The sequence below is a fragment of the Rattus norvegicus genome, chromosome 5 (assembly GCF_036323735.1).
Source record: "Rattus norvegicus strain BN/NHsdMcwi chromosome 5, GRCr8, whole genome shotgun sequence".
NCBI classification, from domain to species: Eukaryota; Metazoa; Chordata; class Mammalia; order Rodentia; family Muridae; genus Rattus; species Rattus norvegicus.
The window spans coordinates 144,775,701-144,796,806 of NC_086023.1; the positions used below are offsets into that span (position 1 = coordinate 144,775,701).

Here is a 21,106-nt window from a genome sequence, read left to right on the forward strand (position 1 = left end):
ATGCTCCATGAGGAATGAGACATTTCTCTCTGCTCTACAAAGTGTTCCTGGACCAACTTTCTATCTTACTCTCTCTGACATCTGCTCTTGGCTGAATAAATGCTGGTCTGGGAATTGTCTGTAGCCTCAGTACATGATTGAAGGGACGATGAAGTGGTCTCGTGGGCGGAAAGATAGTTGGCCAGTCTGTTCATCTCACTAGACTGTTTGGTTTCCCGCGGGAGAAGGGTTCTCCAGGTTCTTTTTTGTCATTTACGTAATGTGGCACCTTAAAAGATCTCCCTGGGGAATTGCTGTGGGCTTGGCTCCAGGTTCTAGCTCGTTAGGGCACATGACTTCTACTTACCGTGCCTCAGTTTACCCGGTTACTCAGGGAGGGGAGACAGTGACCCCAAAGGGATACAGAGAAAAAGGAGTCATTGTTGGGGATCTTGACTCAGAACATCTCCCAAGGTCTGTCCCTAGGGTGGTGGACTGTCTCTCAAGGCTCTCAAGCCCACACCTCACCACCATAAGTTTTCAGTACTAGCCAAGGTGGAGGACGTAGCTCGCCCTCTACCACAACTTGGAGCGCCGGAGGCAGCGTGTCCTCACACCCGCTGGAAAAGTCAGAATCCAGAGTCGGCCCCTCCCCCATCTCCTCAGCCCCTCCTCCTGCGGCTTCCCCACGCGGCCCCCTCCCCCCCATTACAGCATCGCTCTGGGCGCCAAGACGGATTCCAGCCAGGGACTGCTGCAGTCCGCTCTCCGCGCTTCTGCAGCCTGTGTCCTGGCTCTGCAGCTTCGCGCTGTGCTTCGGACAGTCCCCTTTCCCTTCTCTACCCCACCCCCGCCATGGCACAGCCCCTGGCTCGGGGCCCAGAGGTGGGCGGGCACAGTGGGCACGGGTGGGGCCCCCAGCTAAGACGGCAGGTATAGCGGGGTTCTCCCTGCACACCGGGGATTGCCTCCGCTGGCGGACTGTGGGTGAGGGACGCCTGTCAGAGACTCGGAGGCCGGGCACAGCGCCCGGCCCTGGCAGGGGTGGGGCAGAAGGAACTGGAGAAGGAAAAGGGACTCCTAGAGCCCAGGCCAAGAGCTTAGGTCGGGGTCCAGACCCGGGAAACTAAGGACAGTAGTCTAAGGGGACGTGCCTGCGAGGGGGAGGCTGTGTGTGACATTCAGGGTGTGACTGCCTCGGTGAGGCTGCCGTGTGTCTCCCCTGCTGCCCGCGCTCTGGGCTTGGGTCCCGGTGCCCAGGTCTGCTGTGCGCGGTCGTGACACCGAATGTGCTGGTTCCTGGGTCCTCGGTGCACACCGACCCGGGGGACCTCATTCGCACCCCCGAACTGGGCCTCCCCGGCGCTGTCGCTCAGAGACGCCGGCGCTCCTCCGGGACCGCGGCGGCCGCTCGCCGGCTGCGACCTCGGTCCTCGCGGGGCCGCTGCGGGGGCGGGGAGCGCGGGCCCCCTCCCTGTCGCGGGTTCCTGGCTCGGCCGCCCTGCGCGGGGGCGGGGGCGGGGGCGGAGCGCGCGGGCGGGATCCCCCCGCCTCCCCGTCCTGGTCCCCGGGAAATCCAGCCTCCGTGGCTTGGCCGCCTCCGGCTCCCGCGCCCGCGGCCGCTCAGCACTCGCTCGGGGCTCCGCAGCCGGCGCAGCCCCTCCGCCGGGGGCTCCGCAGTGCCGGGTCTGGGAGCCCGCACTCGCTCCCGCAGCCGCAGCGCCCCCGGCCCGGGCCGCCGGCACCATGTAACCCCGACCGGAGCCCGACCGGGCCAGGTAAGCAACCGGGAGGGGTGGGGACCGGGCCGCGCTCGCCGCGCCCTCTGCAGCGCCCCCCAGGCTCGGCCCCGCTGCAGCCCCGGCGCCGCCCACGCCCGGGGCTCCAGCGGCCTGGGCTCGGGCCCCGAGATGGGGGGGAGGGGCTGGGCCTCTGCAGCCGCCCCCGACCTCACCCAGGGCCTGGAGGCCGGCATGACTGACCCCGGGGACGGGTTGGGGACCACGCGCTCCGCAGACGCGCTGTCCTGGCCGGGGCCGCGGGAAGCGGGCCAGCGCCCGCCCAGCCCTTGCCCGGCTAGAATGGAAGCTTGGATCTGGGAGGGAGTAGCCTGCTGGCTGTGGGGGGAAGTCGTGGTGTTGGGGAGATCCGGAGAGAAGTTTCCTCTGCAGGTGTGTGAGCGTGCGTGTGATGAGGGTGTCGCCGTGTGGGTCTGTGGGTGAGTGAATGTAATGCAGTGAGCGTGCAGGGTGTTAACCGTCCATGAATCTGTCGACATATGTGTGGTTGAGTGTGTGCTGTCACTGTGTGTGGCTGTGTATGTAGGTGTCTGAGTGTGTATGAATGGACGTGCGTGTACATGTGCGACTATCTCTGAATGGGTCTGGGTATGTGTGCTGTGTGACTGTGGGAATATATCCAAGCAGGGTTCACCCACACCTGGGCTTTGCCCCGCCCCCATTCCTGGTGGGACTTAGCTCTGGAAGATCATACTTTTCCGAGGTCAGACCGCCCCCTCCCTCCAGGGTCTCCTTATCTTGGACCCAGACAAGAGAACTCTGCACCTTCATCTACTTCCTGGGGCACCCTCTGCGAAGCCACTGGTATCTTTCCCGGCATGCTGGGTCCCTGCTGGTGGTGAGCCTAAGGCTGTGTACCTGTGTATGGGGATACTTTTTTTCTTTTTTTGGGCGGGGGTGGGGGGTGAAGAGTGCTAGGAGCTTGTGTCATTTCAGTGATGCTTGGCCAAGGCCCTTTAGAGTCAGACGCTGAGGAGGCCAGGAGGAAGCCCTTACCTTGCAGGTGGCTTTTCTCCCAGAGTTCCAAGTCCCTCATCTCCAAGTTCTGGGTCATTGGTTTAGCTCACGGTTCCAGGTGGGTCTGTATTTAGCTCCTTGAAGTCGGAATAGAAGAATGTACTTGTATCAGTCTAGGACTTTTGAGAAAACGGTCTTCTCATTTCTTCCTGCTTCTCTAACCGCCTTGGAAGCAGGTGGGGATGCCGTCAGGTTAAGCCATATGAAATTGACAGTATTGAACTGGTTTTTGGGTTTGTTTTTTTTTTTTAACCTGCAAAACAGCCATTCCACACGGTTCAATCTAGTATGATGCCAGTTTGCAAAAGAGGGTGTTGAGGCTTGGGAAGTGCATTGCATCTCTCAAATCACACATTGCCAGACAGTGAGTGGTAGAGAAACATTCTCACCCAGGTCTTCCATTGACCCAAGGAACCCAGCTAGGCCACGGCTGGAGAGTAGTACTTTCTAGTGTGTTTTCTCTGACACTGGATCACTGCCCTCCACTTCTGTCCACTATTCCCTGAGTGTGTGTGTGTGGGGTCTACTTCTGTACCCAGCTGTCAGTGCCTAAAAGAGAGATGAGGGAGAAGAGAGGAGGGAGGGGAGGGAGAGCTTCGTGAGTTGGCAGTGAATCAGGGTCTAAAAAGAGAGCTGGGAGGGCTAGGGTGGCAGGTGTTTCTAAAAGGAACGTGAATACAGGATGAACAGCCTCAAATGCAGCCCCCGCACTCCCCCCACTGCCCCACTGATCTGGCAGGCAGTGCCCACTGCATTTCGTGCCAGGGGGCTCACATCCAAGGAGTGAGCTTGCATGAAGCTATAGAGTGATAGGCAGAGGAAGAAGAACCTTTTACAGTTGACTTGGTCCAACCTCTTAATTACAAACTGGGGAGTCTAAAAGAGAGGAGACCTACTCAAGGTCACACAGTGAACCTGTGGATTCTCAGGCTAGTGTGTCCTCACAGGTAATTTCCTAACCTTCTAACCTTCACGTTCATCCTTAAACTCCCCACCCTCACCTCAGAGCTAAATGTGCAGGCTGGGAGGGGAAATGAAGACTCAATATGTCTAAGGCTGTCAATCTGTCACCCTGGGACTCCTCTCTGAATAGAGGAGGCTACAGGTATTCCCGGGGATGGGGATGCCTGGCAGGCCCACCACAGAGGAAGGCCATGGCCTTGGCTTAGTTCCAGCTGGCTACCAGCAGTTGCTGCTGTAGGCCCAACCTCAGACTTCCTTCTTTCTTGATGCCTGCTTTCAGCAGCTGCCTGGCATGCAGTATCTCTTGCAGCTGATGTCGGTTGGTGCTTTTCTTTGCCCCACAGTTTCTGATGCTCTTTGCTTCTAGCTGGGCTGACAGTGGTTATTTTTGGTTTTGGTTTTTTGGTTTTTGTTTTTGTTTTTTTTGTTTTTTTTTTTTTTTGGTTTTGTTTAAATCTTATTGGGCTTCTGCCGGGTAGAGAAACTTTCATCCTGCCTGATTGAAAAGGCTGTATAGCTGCCTGGACCCTTTCTGGACCAGTCTTCCAGGAGTTTAGAGCAAATGGTAAACATAATTGCCCTCATTTTTACTGGAGAGGAAACTGCAGCTGAATGAGGGGCTTTCTGTTTGGTTTCAGGTGGCTGAAATGAAGGTGTGTGTGTGTGTGTGTGTGTGTGTGTGTGTGTGTGTGTGTGTTGGGAGAGGGTATAAGCATGAGGCTTTTATTGAGACAAGCTGTAGAGACTTTCCCAGTGTCTTCCCATCCCTATGGTCAAGAAGCCTTCTCAGAGTCTGATTTTACACCCACTTGGGGGAGTCAAAGCTTTGTTTCTCAGCGGGGGGGTTGGAAGAACAGCTGTGTACCCTCCACTCCGCAAGCATCATGTCTCAACTCCCTCTTTATCTACCCCCCCTCCTTCAGTCTGAAGGCTGCTGGCTCAGCGGGCCTCCTGCCGTCTGGGGAGTCTGGGTTTGAGCTGGGGTGAGGCAGTGGCACTATCGTTATGGTAACGAGCTGCCAGCTCATCGTTGCTAATAACTTGTCAGGGGCCCCTGGGCTCAGTGCAGCATCCTTTCCCATTAGCCCTTCTTCCCATGTTACAGACAGAAAAAGTGAGGCTTAGGAAGGAGGGGCCTGGGAAAAAGAGTCTGAGAAGGCTGGATGGCTTCTCCCCTGGGTTCCTTTGCTGGAGAGCCATGGCGAAAGAGGTGAGGTGGCTCGGGAGCTGAGTTATGAATGTGATCACACAGGTTTGATTCCTTGGGTTGTTAGTGTGTGACTAGATTCACGCTTTCCTAAACTTGTGCATGCTAGCTGACATGTTCGTGCGCATATACACAACAGCCCACAGGCAAGCACATTCCAAGCATCCGAGCACACTTGTGTATGAATACTGCCTCTGCCATCTGCACATAAGGCACCCAAGAAATCTGGGTTTGTGGGGGTGTCCAGGTATGTGGGTGGGGATCCGATCTTTTTCTGATGCAGCTTCAAAGTATCTTGTTAACAAAGGGACAGAATGGTCCCAGGGTTCGTCTTCCTTCCAGTCCAGAGCTCAGGATGGGAGTGGGCTGGAGGGTGGTACAGGGAATGCAAGCTTTCAGCTCTCCAAGTCTTCTGCCTCTGTGCCCTTTGAGCTCAGGTAGCCCCTGCCCCCCGCCCCCGCTCTCTATTCTTTCTCATCCTCTCCTCTTCCTGTGTGTAAATATTAAAGAGCTGAGCCTGCAGGGCTGATGTAGACATGGGGAGAGAATGAAATTAAAAAGGATTCCCTCGCCCCCATCCCAACACCCCCGCCCTGCAGTCCCCCGCTCCTGTTTCTTCCCCTCTCTCTTCCCCTCACTCAGTGGTTCCACATGCCTCTCCTCCCCCCAGTCCAGATGGGAGCTGGCTCCTTCAGAAAGGGGGTTCAGGACAGGGTGTGGGGAGCTATCTCTCTCTTCCTCCTCCCAGCACATCTGCCTACAGGGCTGAGAGCCCCCACGTAAGTATCTATTTTATTTTGGGGTGGTGGTTAAGAAGGAGAGTGCTTTTTAGAACCAGCTGTGAGTGGTGTTGAGAGGCTCAAGACTGAAAGGAGGTGGGTGGGGTCCTATCTCTAGGCTTCTTCAGGGAAACTCCGGGTCTGGGTTTCTTTTCTCTTTTGAGACCTCCAGGGAAGGGAGGGATGTGAAGTGTGCCAGGGGACTGGAGCAAAGGTGGGAGTTTTGTGGTTAGCTGGGTTTCATTGGGTAAAGCTTCTCTCTTGCTGTCTGGGTTTCAGAAACCCCCTGGCAGAATGACTGTGGGAACTGTCCTCAGTGCTGAAGGATACTCGGCCGAGAAGCGCTCCTTTGGAGCTGTCCAGGGTTCTGAAAAGGGTTTGCGCCATTGACGGAAAGTTGCCTGGGCAGTACTGAGAGTTCACTAGAAAAATTCTCCCAAGTGACCCACTTTCCAAGGGCAGAGTCCCTGGATAGAATTATAAATTCTGAGGTCATCCTTATGAATTCAGGTCTCACAGTTGTTAGTGGCATTTGGTAAAACGACTTTCTTTTCCCTATTTGAGTTCGCCTTCCTCTTGCCAAAACCTGTTAGTGTGGGGCTAGGTAGGGGCAATATGCTGTGGCTGTGAGCTTTATTCTTCTGAGGTCATATTAGTATAACAAACTTATGGACCCTGGGTGAGCCCACATGTTTCTTTTTGGGTCCCAGAAATTCAGACTCAAGACATTCAGAGTTTGAGTCTGACAGGGTAGACCATGGTGGATGGAGTTCAGGATAATTGACTGGCCACTTGGTGCCAATCTGCTAACCATAACTTTAGACTTGAGAAGAGGAGCCCTAAAATATTCTGCAAGTCTGCTTGTGCTCTGCCCATCCCCAGCCTTAGCTCAAAGCATCATTTTGGAGCGACTTTTGTTGGGGAGGAAGATTTCTCAGCAAAGGATTCAAGGAGTGGGTGGGGTTGTTCAGTGCCATGGAGAAGAGGAGGAGGAGGCTACTGGAGACAGGGCAGCAGGGAAAAGGAAGACCTGGGGGAGTAGAAAAATATCCAAGTGGAAGGATGAGTTCTGGGTTTCAACACTCGGCTCCTCCAGATAGCTTTTCCCCTACTGACCTGCGGTCGGGGTCATGTGCAATGCCCGGGTTCTTCTGCTTTGCTTTTGTAACCGCGAAGGGAATAAAAGCAAGGAGTTATTTCTCCAGGTCCCTTTCCTTGTCATCCCAGGAGGATGAGAGCCAAATGTCAGGACATGCAGATGAGAGTGCGTGTAGGGGGGAACAACAGGCAGGAGGGGTTGATGGGAGCTCACCTCCCATCCCCAAGAGCACAATCAAATATTCAAATGGGATCCTTCGGAGGGAGGGAAGGGAAGGGAATGGTTTCCAGATTACTCTGGGCAGCCATTGGGTGTGGCAGGAAATTCAAGACATGAGAGGGATTTCCAGAGGTCTCACACTGAACCAGTCTCTCCTTCCCTGACAGGACTCCTGGTTAACAGGGGGCCCTTCACCCATCATGTGTTTGATGTAGCTCAAGATGATTTCCCCTTCTTGAGCTGCTTGAGAGGAGCCGAGTTTTCGTATGCTTGTGGGTGCTGGGAGGTGGTGGGTGTGGGTGTGGGTGCCTGTTTGGGGAGGGGAGGTGTTTGTGCTCCACTCGGCTCCCTTGGTTACATAACAGCTTTGATAAAGCTCTGGAGCTGCTGTTACTGCCTGAAGCAGTCACCCCTCCACCCCCTCATGGAATGCTTGGTGTCCACCCCCTTCTCCCTGGCCCCTTAGAGAGTCCTGCTATTCATGATCCAGTGTTCTAGCAATTGTGTCTCTTCCAGGAGGTGGCCACAGCCTGCCTTTCTGTCCCCGAGTGGCTCCTGTTTAGAAATGCTTGCTTTTATGATTTCCAGCCCGGGTCATCCTCTTTACATTTGTGAGATTCCTGGTCTGTCTGCCCTCTCCCTTGTCAGGGCTCTCAGGCTGCCTTGGGAACCTGGACATCCTGGAGCTACTCTGAAGGGAAGAAGAGGGGGTGTCCCAGGAGGCTTCAGGACACAAAGTAGTTCATTTACTGTTCTTTCTCCGCCTCGATATCAGTTTCAGAGTTTGGGAGTAGAGAAAAATACTCAGGAGTGTTAAGAGAAAAACTATCCTTTCCCTTCTTCTGCAACTAAGGGATGTGGGCTGCCTCTCGGATAGGATGAGTTATACCAACTTTATTGCTATCCTCACCCAAGTTGTCTAAGCAGATACTGTTTTTGCCAGGCACGGGACAAGGGAATTTCAATATGTGCCCAGGAGTTGGGTGTACCTTAGAACTAACAGGAACTACTTTGTGAATGGAGAGGTGGGAGACTTGCAAGTTGCAAAAATAAGTTTGTTACTAAGAAGTATAATGATGAATTTCTGACTTTGTGGACAGGGTAGAGATGGGGGGAAGATGCCTATGCTGTGAGTGGATCTGTGATGATGATGATGATGATGATGGTGATGATGATGGTGATGATGTGTGTGTGTGTGTATACATGTGGGCACATACATACATGAGTGTATGTATGACTTTGTATACATCCATTTATACATGTAACTGTGAAGGCAGCTAAACCAGCAGATGAGTGTGCGATGTGCTCACCCAGGGATATAGATGCATGCACATGTGTACGTGAACATGAATGTGGGTCTGTGTATGTTCTTATGTATAAGTAAATACATATTTACTGAATGATTTAGGAGCACATGAATATATGTGCATAAACTTGATTCATAAAGAGAGGGAGATAGATATTGAGTTTAACTCAACATTGGCTTCGTCCAAAAGTTATTTTCCAACTAGCTTGAACTTGATCTACTCCGATGTCTGTGGCTCTTCTCCAGAAAGCAGGTGTCTCTAAGTCCCATGTCCTGGGAAGCCAGCTAGTGCCCATCACCATTCATAGGAAGGCAGTTGGCAGAGGGAATTCTTGAAGACAGCTGTGAAAGAGATCTGGTCCTGATGTTGTCCAGATGCTGTGCTGTTTAGGGTGTTTTTGGAAAAGTGTGGAGGAGAAACATCATCACTACTGTAGAGGTTTCATGAATTAAGAACACGCTAATAGAAGAAGGGGACAGGGGGTTGGGGATTTAGCTCAGTGGTAGAGCGCTTGCCTAGCAAGCGCAAGGCCCTGGGTTCAGTCCCCAGCTCCGAAAAATAGAAAAGAAAAAAAAAAAGAAGAAGAAGAAGGGGACAGGGGATATTAAAGAGGCTCAGTATGTGTGTGTATGTGTGTGTGCCCACATGGGGCAAATAGCAATGTGTGTATTGCTTATTTATGGTAATATATGCACATATAACATCAGTGTACTTTCTAAGATGCATATGAAAACAAATTTACACACACACATATGCACATGCCCATAAATGTTAACATACACACATATGTGAACAGTGTGTATGAGCTGTCCCAGTATATGGTGACTGTGACCAAATGGCAACTTGTGGCCATAAACCTCTGTATTTTACTTACTCAATCTTTTGTGTTTTGAGACAGAGTCTCTCACTCTGTACTTCAGGATAGCACAGAACTCAATATGTAGCCCATGATGGCCTCAGATTCATGGCAATCCTCCTGTCTCAGCCTCAGTTGGGATTACAGGAATGAGCCACCATGTCTGTCTCATCCAAGGCTGATGCTGGCTTTTCAGAAGTCCCTGTTCCATCTCTCGAGCCTCCCCTCGGGCACCTAGTCGCCCAGGCCATGTCTATTTTATGCTGACACTAATTCCACAGATTCTACTTGATACTCGAGATGCTCTTCAACTTGGAGTGACTTGCAATCTAAGGAGGAAATGTGGGGGCATGTGAGCATAAGGGGCACCATGAACCCCAGGAGAAAGTTAGGTCAGCTCAGGAGTGGGAGGGAGGAGTTTGGCAGGGACCCAAAGAAGGTGGAGGGGGTGGAGCTAAAGCTTAAAAGGAGAGCCAGCTTTTGGCATGGGAGCAAATGAGGGGACAAGTGGGGGGACTGGTATTACAGGGCAAGAAGTGTCCAGTGGGGCTGTGAGATGGCTCAGTGGGTAAAGACATTTAAATGACTCCAAACCTGATGAGTTCAGTCCCCAGAACCTACATGGTGGAAGGAAAGAACCACCTTCCTCAGATGCTCTGCCTTCCAGCATGCACACCGTTCACACCACAAGGGAATAAATATACACATAAATAAATGTATAAAAATATATGAAGGAAATGTCCCGGCCTGTCTCCCATCCTCCACCCTTGCTCCATGGACTCGGGGTTGAAATAGGATAAGGCTATACCATACCCTCCCCCCACTCTCTTCTTCTTCCCTGCCTCTTTCCCACCCCTTTCTGAGACAGGGTCTCAAATCGAGCTGGCCCCAGACTCACCAGACAGCAGAGAATGACCTTACACTTGTGCTTCCCTCTGCCTCTACTTCCCATGTGTTGCAAGTACAGGCCTGCACCACCATGATAGATTTTAAGTAGTGCTGGGGATCGAACCCAGGTCTTTCTGCATACCAGGCAAGCGCATCTTTGGCTATGGTCATGCTTTCTCACCGGGAGCAACATCCAGAGTGCAGAGTGGGTGGGGCCCGAGTATTAAGTGTAAAACCAATGCCCATCGCCTTCCTGGTCCCAAGGGGCTTCCTCTCCATCCCATAAAGAAGCTGGAAAGTTCCACCACGAGGCTTGATCTTTCCTTTCCCCTCAGCCTGAGATGCTCTTTTAGCCATTCACGCCACCCTCCCTCCCTTTCTTCAAATCTTGGCTCCAAAGTCTGTCTTCTGCAGAGGCCTCCCTCCCCAGCAGTCTAACTTAAATAGCCTCTTGTCACTCTACTCCCTCACCCCAGTTTATATATATTTTAAATTTTCGCTCGCTCGCCGCCGCCGCCACTGCCGCCACCACCATTACCTCATATCTCGGTCTCCCATCTCACCAGACCATAAACTTCCCGGGCATGGGAGGTTCGTCTGCCTTGCTCGTTGAGTCCTTGACTGTGTCAGGAAGCGTATCTGGTTCCGAGTAGAGCACTCTCAGTTTATTCGTAACAGATTATAGAGGGATCACACTAGAGGCTGGTAGGATGCCCGGATCAAGGTGTGAGGCAGGGAGACCGGTTTGGGATGCTGTTGTGATAGCCTTGGTGAGAAGTGAGTACGAGGGTGGCCTGATGTAGGATATTAGCCGTGGGGGAAGATGAAAAGAGAGATAGTGCACACACATGTGCACGCTCACGTGCATGCACACACGGAGAAGGCAAAGGAGGGAAGTAGAAGTGTGTGTGCACGTGTGTGCATATGTGTGTGTGTGTGTGTGTGTGTTCTGCGTCTGTGTCACGACTAATACCCCCATGAGAACCTGGACACCCTCCAGCTAACCCTGGCTGCCATTCTCCCTTCCTTTAGGATTTTGTCACTACCAACCCACACACGCCCACCTCTGCCAGCCAGGCTGCAGAGGGCTGCTAAGTAGGGTCTCTGTGGCTCCCTGGCATCCGTGACACAAAGCTCCTGCCTTAGGGAACTGACTAGAAAGCAAACGGGACACTGAACAACAGGGAGAGCCTTAGCAAGGCAGAGCCATAGACACAGCCTTGGAGGCGGGGAGCTGGAGAGCAGGCACAGCTCAGACTTCCTGAAATCAGATGTGGTATTCTCTCTGACCAGTCCAGCCCCTCCCCTCGTGGCGTGGGTGCCATAACCAAAGATGCTTGAGAGCTGTTGGTCATGGGCCTTTGATGTGATGTCAGGTCCGGTTTCTATAGGGTGGTCTGGGCTTGGCAGTATGGGAGGAATTTCTCTTTGTGTTTTGACAGATGGTTTCCCCCTCTCTCATGAGAGCCAGGGGCTTTGAGCTTGCATTGTAGAATTGGGAACTAAGGTCAGACCTCGGGCAGGACCGGTGGGCTGCTAGGAAGAAGGGACCAAGACAGTCTGTGATTACTGATGGTGAGAACTAGAAAAAGAAATGGGGGTGGTGGGTCACCCTTCCCCCACCCCCTGCCTGACCTCTGGGGAAAGGGATTACTCAAGGCTAAAGATCTCTTTGAGTGTTCATCCTGCAGACCTCTACACCTAGGACTGGGTTGTTTTGCAACAGAGAGGCTGGTACTAAAACCCATTCTCGGTTGTGGGGTGGAGAGGACCCCTCTGCTGCTCTCCTATCTCTTTGGGGACTGCAGCCTCTCCCTTCCCACCTGGGCTGTGAGCTTGGGGGTTGGGCCGAAACAGCCGCCAGAGCCGCCCACCTGCCCGCGGTGTCATGGCAACGACTCTGCCCACGTGGACGAAGAGGAAAGGGAGGAGAAGAGAGGAGAGGTGTCGGCAATGTGAAGATGGGAGGGGGCTTCTCAGAGTTCCTTATGCTAGGGTCCCCATTCCTCAGCTTGGACCAGCCCTAACTCCTTTCTCCCCAGGGACCCCAAGGGAGGGTGTGGTTGTGTTTCCGTCCAGGCTACAGAGTGTGCTTGTCCTTGAGTGGCCTGAGTAATGATGACCTTGGCCTCTTACACGTGGACCTTGGCTGGGGTTCTGAGGAACATGGGGTTTTTGCACATGCACACTTCTCCATGTCTCCCCATACAAGACGCGGGGTGGTGCCTGGGGCTGAGGGGATGATAGCCCGACCTACTTCTCCATTTTCTCACTATTTTTCAAAAGGAAAATGACCCACTTTTCAACCAATCGGACTGGGGCCTGTTCCCAGGCTGATTCCCTGAGCCCCCCTGCCCGGGCCTCTGCCCCGTTCCTCAGCCTCTTCGCCACGTGCTGCCCCCACTTCGTGGGGAAGCAGGTGCACCAGTGTGGAGGGGTCCTTCGATGCCATCTGTATGTACTAGGTTTGGGATCCTGCTCTGCCAGGGGGCGGGGTGCGGGGCGGAGAGTAGGGCCAAAGCTGGTCTGAGAGAAATTAGCCTCTTGGGCCGATGTCCTTGACTGCCACAGCCCTTGGCTTTTTTGAGTGTTCTTTCTCCTAGCCCCCGACAGTCCCAGGATACACCTCCCATTTCACAGAGTGGCAGAAAGGATTCTGGGGATGGTGGGAAGGCTGTGCCCTCACCCAGTTTGTTTCCGTGGCTGGTGGTAACCTGGCTTCCAAGACTGTTCATTTCCAAGTGAGAAAGGAAAGCTTGCTCACGCTTGCCTGCCTGCCGCAGTTCCTCCAAGAGACCCCCTCAAAAGGCTTCTGCCCGGGCCTTGTTTCTCAGCCCTTCCTCTTCTAGGATATTGGTCTGGGCCTCAGAGCTCCCCCTCCCTCAACTATATTGGCCTGGGCTGGCTTGGGGGGGTGATTAGGGATTTAATTATTTAGTTTCTCTAGCTCAGTAGATTAATTCCATCCATCACAGGCAGGCCGAGCCTTCTCTCCTTCTTTGGGCTGCCTGGCCAACCCCAGAGGAAGGGAGTGTATTGCTCACCTGGGCCTAGTATCGGATCTGGGAACGATGGATAAAGTTCTTGTTGGGGGAGGATTCGATGTATGACACTGAGCGGATGTGGGTGCCTGTGAGACAGGCGCACACACATAGCACTCTCCTAGGGAGATAAGGGTGGACGTATGTGCACCCAGACATCAGTGTCTTTTGGGTGATAATCAGACGTAGAAGAACTCTTGTGGGAACGGCGTTTCTGTATGCCAAGTGCCCAGGACTCTCTAGGAGAGTAAGTGCTGTGTAAGAGGTGTGTGGCTGGGCACTTAACATCGGGATGAACGTGAGGGGAAAAGTGAGTGGGCAGTTTGAGGTAATTGTGTGGCCACGAGTGAGGGAGAAGTGGGAGGGGGGAACTTTCCTGAGGTGAATGCTAAGCCAAACCTATGGGGGGGGGGTGTCTCTCGGCTGACCTCATCAGAGAGCTTGACTCAGAAAGATGTTTCTGATACATACCCGTTCAGTCTGAACCTGGTTTCCTTGAGGTTCAGAGGATCAGTTTTCCTTACATTCTAAGCTCCAGTTTTCTTATCTGTAAGGTGGGACGGAGGGTGGCGCCCACCATGGGCAGTTGTGGTAACCGTGTGAGAAAATATTTTCTCCTGTACAGTTTAGCACCATGCTTGTTACATGGTTATAGCACTCAAAGAGCTGAACTCCTGTAACCCCAGTACTTGGGATGCTGAGGCACAGAGGGATCATAGATTGATGAGTTTGGGTCTAGCCTGGGCTATACATTGAGTTTCAGGCCACCCTAAGCTATATATACTTAGATGTCTCAAAAACCAAAACAAGGGGCTAGAGAAATGGCCCCATAGTTAAGAGCACTTGCTGCTCTTGCAGAGGACTGGGACTGAATTCCCAGCACCCTCACTGGATGGCTCATACTTGCTTGTAACTCCAGTGCCCTCTAGTGCTCCCTATGAACATTGCACGTATGTGGCGCAAGTGCAGAAGAGCAGTTTTACACACATATACATAAATAAGAGTGAATGAATGGATGGATGAACACTGTTTAAAGTAGCCGGGCATAGTGGTGCATATACGAAAGCCCAGCATTGGAGAAGCACAAGCAGGCGGCTTGTTGGGATTTTCTGTATGTGATCACCATGCAGGGGATCAAACCCAAGGCCTCGTAGATGCGAGACAAACATTCCACCACCGTCCTATCTCTCAGCCTAACTTGTGGTTTTTGAGGTCAGCTTTGTCTATGTAAGCCCAGGCTAGCCAGAGATACATAGCGAGACTCTGTGTACCTCCGGATGTCCTGGAACTTGCTCTGTAGACTGAGCCAGCCTCGAACTCAGAGCTCCATTAGCCTGGCTTTTTTTTTTTTACTCTTTCTTTTAAAATTAAAAATAACAAAATCTGGGCATGGCAGCACACACACCTTTAATCCTAACACTCGAGAGAGGTAGGTGGATCCCTGTGGCCTACATAGAGAATTCTGGGACAGCCACGGATATAGCTCAGTCGGTAGAGTGCGCACCTGACATGCATGATCCTGTGTTCCATTTCCATCACCACACAGAGCTCACCTGAAATTCCAGTAGGCAGGAGGCAGAAGCAGGAGGATCTCTGTGAATTCGAGACCAGCCAGGTCTGTCCATAGTGAGTTCCGGACTAGCCAGGGCTATGAAGCGAGACTCTGTCACAACGAGCAGACAAACAAATGACTATAACTACCACTAATACTAATGCCATTCTTGGCTACATACCAAGTTCAAGGCCAGCTTGGGCTACAAATCCTAGACTTCCAAGTTAACAGGCAGGCAGCTGAGGATTTTCTGTTCTGTGCTGGACTCTGCTTGGACTCCTCCCTGGGAAGAACACAGACTCTGTCTGCTCTGGAAGTCTGGCCCAGGTGCAGCGCATCAGCTGCTGGTTGCTGCCTCTTGGTGACTCAGTCACTGAAGCTGAACTCATTGAGAATGTACTGTATGCTTTGCTTGGCCATGGAGAAGTAGATATCTGATCCCAGCCTCTGAGGAGTTTAACGCCTGCACCCCACATTTATCCTGTCGCGCAGAATAAGGGATACGGGACAGAAGAGGAGGTAGCGTCTGCTCTGTCATGGGCTTCATGGGAAGACAACTCTTAGTTATTACTTCATGCGGGGCTGAGATGTAGCTGAACTGACAGAATCCTTGTCCAGCCTCTACAGAACCCTGAGCTAGAGCCTCAGCACTGCGTCAACTGGGCATGGCGCATGCCTAGGATTTCGGTTCTTGGGAGGTCAGGTATTTATGGTCCTTTCAGCTACAAAGTGAGTTTGAGGCTAGCCTGTGCTACTTATGAGCTTGTCTCAAATGCATCAGAGGTGCATCTGACGGGGAAGTCTGCTCTGTGGCTGGCCGTTACAGTTTATACTGTTTCTTGCCTGCTGGGCTCCTCACCCTTCAGCTTCCCCTTCTGTTCTCAGATCCTCAAAGTCCAGAGGTTCAGAGGAGAACAACTGGGCTTGGGCATCCCTGCAGCTGGGACAGGGTCAGCCGACTTCAGGCAGAGCAGAAGGGTAATGGATTCCAACCAAGGGTCAGCCAACAAGAGCCCCTTCTAAGGGTCCAGCCTTGTACTTCATTCTCCTGTGGCATGGACCCAGAAGGAGAGGAAGGGCCTTTGAGCTAGACATCCCTGTGCCACTTACATAGACGGCTTGGGCAGATGGGTCGGTATGTTAACCCTAAGCTGTAGGTTTCATGTTAGAGACACATGACCAGTTGGCGAGGCTGGAAGTAGAAAAGGCCGTGGACTTGGCTTGGCACAGAATCACATGTCCACTGGACCCCTGCTGGGACTTGGCCTCTGCCTCTTGTTCTCTGGTGGCCCTGGCAGGCTCCAGTCTGGCGTCACTTTGGAGGCCAGAGTGAGTCACACACAAATGAAAGAAGATGCTATGGTGTTCCTGTTAGAACAGACGTGAGGATGGGGATCAATGCACTAAGTCCAATTAGTTGACCAATTAGTTATGGGCGGTCCACAACTCAAGGAGGCAAATAATGTTGTCTCCATTTTACAGATGAGAACATTGAGACCCAGGCAGAGAAAAAAAGCTATTTAGAGTTCAACTGAAGTAGCACAGGCGTGGATAGATAGCATCCTGTCAGCCCTCAGTGTGAGACTGTTAAGCTCTCTCGTCTCCGTCTCTGGAGTGGGAAGAGAGATGGCGTTTATAGCTACAGAAGACTCTGGAGGTTTGTCCCTGGAGGTCTGTGAACCTAAGGGCTCTGATTCCCTCAGATTCCTCCACTTTGGGACACTGGGGCTGCTCTGCTGCCTTCTGCGTTTTTGAGATGTGCGTGGTGTTCGAAAGCATTCCAGGGAAGCGAATTTCTGGACGCAAAAAAAAAAAAAAAATCGAGAGTTTCCACAGCACCCATTTCTAATACACCAGGCATAGCTGCAGGTCTCTGCCCAAGGCTGTCTGAGAAATCCTCTTCAAGAGGCCGTGCATTTAATTCTCATGCATTTAAATGGCTTCCCCTTCATCTACAGCCAGCCTTCCGCACTGTGCTGGACACCTTACAGTGTTACTTTAACCCCTGTAGCATTGTAGACCTGAGAAAGAGACCATTTTGTCTCCTTTTTGAGCATAGGGGGACTTTGTCAGAGAGGAAGACGATTCCTTAAGGCCTATGTCTGGTGGGCTTTAAACCCGAATTGTTTAGCTCGAAACTTAGAAGAGACACTCTCTGTCACTAGCCACCACTAGATAGAGCCTCCTATGAGTTCTGGTCCTGAGGCTCCTCTCAGCAAAGGGGAAGCTCCCAAACTTGGGCTCTTGGAGACCCTTGAGGAGTTGGGGTGGGGTGAGGTGTTGGCAGACATAGCCGAGAGCAGAGGGACTGGAAACAGTTGACCTTGAGGGAGAAGGTTGGTCAGCATGGCCTTTTGGAAGCCCTGGAGAAGGAGGAGGAAGCTCACACGTGGTATGCAAGGCTTCTTGGCTCCGTGGACCCAGCTACAGAAGGAGCTGGGATCGAACAAGTCTGAGTGACGAGACCTTCTCCGGGCTGGTGGTGGGCACTGAGCCTGGCTCCTACGACTCAGTCAGTCTCTCAGAGCCTCCTCGAAGGAAGGCTCATCTGTCTCTGCAGCACTCGCCGTAAGGGTCATCCCCTTCCTTCTGTCTTCTCCACCATACCCTCCCCGTGCAAAAGAGCACATCTGACTGATAACAGGCACACAGCAAGAGCAGGGCTGTGTTTAGACACAGGATTTTGAACACTGGTCTTTCTGAGCTCTCCAAAGCCTTTGGAGGGAAGGCTGGGGAGGTCTTTTCCTCGGGCTTCTGTGCACAGAGAGTGGGCGAGGGCAGCAGGGAAGCCATTCATTTCTGTCTGCTAGTACCAGGCACTCCGGATCACAGACGGCTGCAGGCTTAGTCACTGCCCCCTTGGAGGTGATGTTTTGCCACTGGAAGACACACCATGAAAACGTAATAGGTGAAGAAAGTAATTTCAAAGATCCCCTAAGTGCTTCGGGGCAGCAGAGCTGGGTGGTGTAGAAAGAACCCCAGGGAGGACAAGGCTGCACCAAGTGAGAGTGAGTGGTCAGGGAAAGCCTGTCAGGACCGAGCCCAGCAAGATGAGACAGAGGAAGCCATAGGAGTATCTGGGGCAGAGTGTTCTGGCAGCGAGAACAAGTGCGAAGCCCCCCTGAGGTGGGACTTTCAAAGAGATTAGAGGTGGCCTGGGTTATTCTCAGGTTTGCATGAGCGTTGTCAGACGGGTTGGGAGAGGCATTTAGACTCAGCCCTGCCGAAATGTCTTGAGTGTTTTGGAAGAGGAAGCCCATTTTCAGCAGCCCTCTTGCCCCGAGCTCCCAGAAAGGCTTGATTAAATAACGTAACTAGGGCAAGGGGATTTCCTGATTCCATTCTGTTCCCCCTTCCCCATTTCCTGTGGCAGGGATGGTAGGGGAGGCATTTTCTTGGAGTCTCGAGGACTAGGGATGGGCCATGGGGCTGGCTTGAGAGAAGTCAGGGACTTGGGGCCCCCACCTAGCAACACAGATGCTGATGGGGATACCAGAGCCAAACTAAGGTCAGATGGGTTAAAGGGGGCTCAGATAAGAGTGGATGTAAGAAGAGGTGAGGGGGCGGGAGGAATCCATGGGCGGAGATAAACCATTGTGGACTTGTGGGCCAGAGGTTCCATGTTATGTATGGTTCAGGGTGCCCCCCTCCCTGCCTTTCCTGTGGGCATCTAACTGCTGTCAGGTCGAGGAGTGGTGGAAGGCTAAACAGGGAGCCAGGTACACTCCTAGCTATATTAGTTCAGTTGACACAGGGAAAGGGGATGGTTAAGCACAACCTGAAGCCAGAACTCCCAACAGCACATGTGGTTCACTCATAGGCATGGAGGAAGCCAGGCTCCCAGCAACAAAGCAAATCCTAGGCCTCACTTGTTAGGGAATCTGTTCTACTTAAACCAGTATGGAGAGGACCTAATACGGGCAAAGAAATAAGGCTGACACCTGTCAAAGAGCCCCAACATCTGTTTACAACTATCTGGACCACCCCGTCTAGTTCTCCCAGCAGCTTCCCAAGGAAGGAAGGAGTCAGTTAACATTTAATCTTTACCTAAGCCATCGCATGTGTAATGAAAACCCGAGGCACTGGTTTTCCTTGAGCACATCTGGATCCCTGGTCCCCAGATACCGACCGTGAAGAACAACTTGTCTTTTGACTAGCAGAGGATCACCAGCCTTAGGTGGTTGTCTCACAGAGAGTAAACGACCTGCTCAAGGTCGCCCTGTAAATGGGTGAAGGAAAATAAAGCTGTACATCATGCTAGCCCCTTGTGAGGACTATTTACTGTGTCAGCTAGAGTGCTAAGGAGTTGATGTGCTAAGCATTAACCACGTCATTAACACCTTCACGGTGGCTCTAATGTCCCCATTTTATAGATGAGAAAATGGTGCAAGCTCAGCGAATCCCTGGTCTGCACCCCCCCCCCCACCCAGACACAGCTAGCAAGCGAGTAGCAAGGGATTTGTACCTAGATCGTGAGGTGGCAATTCCACGCCAGTGAGTGCTTTGATGAGGGGTGGGCGTGGGAGTCACCTCTGTCTTAGGAAAGGCTTGTCACCCGACCCTGGGGCAGGGGACGAGGTAATCTGACTTCGATTGCACCTCCTTTCCTTCTTCCATTTTTCCATTCTTTTTCTGGAAGGTAATTGCTTGGGGCAGTGACAACCTCCTGGCGAATTACACAGCTGGCTTCCCAGTGAGATTTGTAACAACAACTTCACCAGCCTGGCAGCCCCCAGCAAGTTCCGGTTTAAGAAACTAATTGCTGGATTGTGTCGTTGGTGCTAAATTGGGTAATTTCTTGGTGTCGGCATCTGTGCCACCTTCTTCCATCCCCAGATGAGGTCTATCACGGAAGAGCCTGTCACACACCAGGTCCTCCTGGACTCCCCTCCCTTTCCACTTCCCAGGCAGCCACAGGTGATTGTCAAAGTGGCCGCCTTCCAGGCTCAGAGGTTCACCATCTGGGCCTCTCTCTCTGTGACATGGGATGAAGAAGAAAGGTGACTTGATTTGGTAAAATGGAAAAAAAAAAACAGGGCTGGGGATGTAGCTCAGAGAGTAGAGGGGTTTGCCTAGCATGCAAATACATCACCCAGTGGTTTGGCCCTCAGCACCACAGGAAACAGACTTCAGGCATGTCTCTAATCCCAGAACTCAGAGATAGAGGCCAGATGGTTACAAATTCAAGGTTAATGCATAGTGAGTTAGAGACTAGCTCAGGCTACCTGAGACCCTGTCTTTGGTTGGCTTGGCTGAAGAAGAGCAGGCAAGGGTGGTGTGTGTTGGGAGAGGATGCTGGGAAAGCAGAAAGGGCCAGGTATATGGCTCGGTTGGCCAGGTTAAGAAGCTAACTAACCAAGAAACTTCAGGGAGTTTCCGCTGGTCTCTTTATTTGACCTTGGGCTTGGCATGAAGTTATATTCCCCACCTAGAGGAAAGTTAAACGAGGGCTCTCATTAGCTGTGCGGTATGTATGCAGTCTTTCTATTTGTTCGGTGGCATTAATACCTGTTACTTTCAAATGACATTTTACAAGCTCAGCTTCTCAAGGCTAATCGTGCAGGCTGTAGCAAAGCCATCGGGTTGTGGAGCTGGGCAATGTTGGCTTTGCTGTCAGCTCTCAATGTTGTCTTGGCAGCTTCAGATTCCGCTTCTTCAGATGAGAATGTATGGGGGAATGAAGTCACATCCTGGGGTAGTTTTGGGGATCAAATAAAATGCCTGAAGTCGGAGGGCCTTGTTCTTTGCAGGCATACTCAACAAATACCTACAACTCGACAAGCATTGTGCCCAGGGGCTGGGGGAATTCGCTGAAGATGGTCAGAATTCCTGTGTGGAATTCACATCCTATTGGGAGAGAATAGGATAAGACAGTCACAGAATCACACAGCTTTAAAATGGCAACTAGATTAGAGAAGGGTACAGGATGCCTTGAGAGCAAACAGCAGGGAGATCTGACCTAGTCAGCGAGGCCAGAGAAAGCTTCCCCGAAGAAGCATCAACCGAGCTGAGATCTGAAGGGGAAACAGAAGTCAGCACGGCAGAGGTGGGTGGGGAAAGGCTCTCTGGACACAGAGTAGGCCCCATGATGTGAGGGCCCATGGAACTGAAAAAAGGCTGGTTTGGTTGAAGCAGAGAGAACAAGCAAGAGGGGGAGCATGTGGGGAGAGGATGCTGGGAGAGCGGAAAGGGCCAGGTGTGGCTCTGTTGGCCAGGTTAAGATGTTAACTAACCCAAGGTTATTGGGCGAAGAAAGCAGAGAAGCAGTACGGTCACATCTGCATCTCCAAGGGATAATTTGGGTTACCAGAACGGGGGAGACAAGCTATGAGCCTCCTGCATATGTCCCAGCAGAAGGTGATGTTTGAGGTGCAGCTGGATTCGGTAGCACCGCTTTCTG

General features: G+C 52.3%; 1 protein-coding gene across 5 annotated transcripts in view; it reads left to right on the top strand.

Annotated features, from left to right (window-relative positions):
* The first annotated feature begins 713 nt into the window (after nt 1–713).
* Nucleotides 714–21,106, top strand: part of Dlgap3 (DLG associated protein 3) — a 70,684-nt gene continuing 50,291 nt past the window's right edge. For 2 of the 5 annotated variants that reach the window (NM_001301876.3, NM_173138.6), the window contains exon 1: nt 1,595–1,757. The gene's annotated coding sequence lies outside the window, so the exon portion shown is untranslated. Of the gene's footprint in view, nt 865–1,594; nt 1,758–5,261; nt 5,745–21,106 lie in introns of those variants that run through there. The other 3 variants (XM_039109349.2, XM_063287225.1, XM_008763989.4) reach the window with 3 other exon arrangements.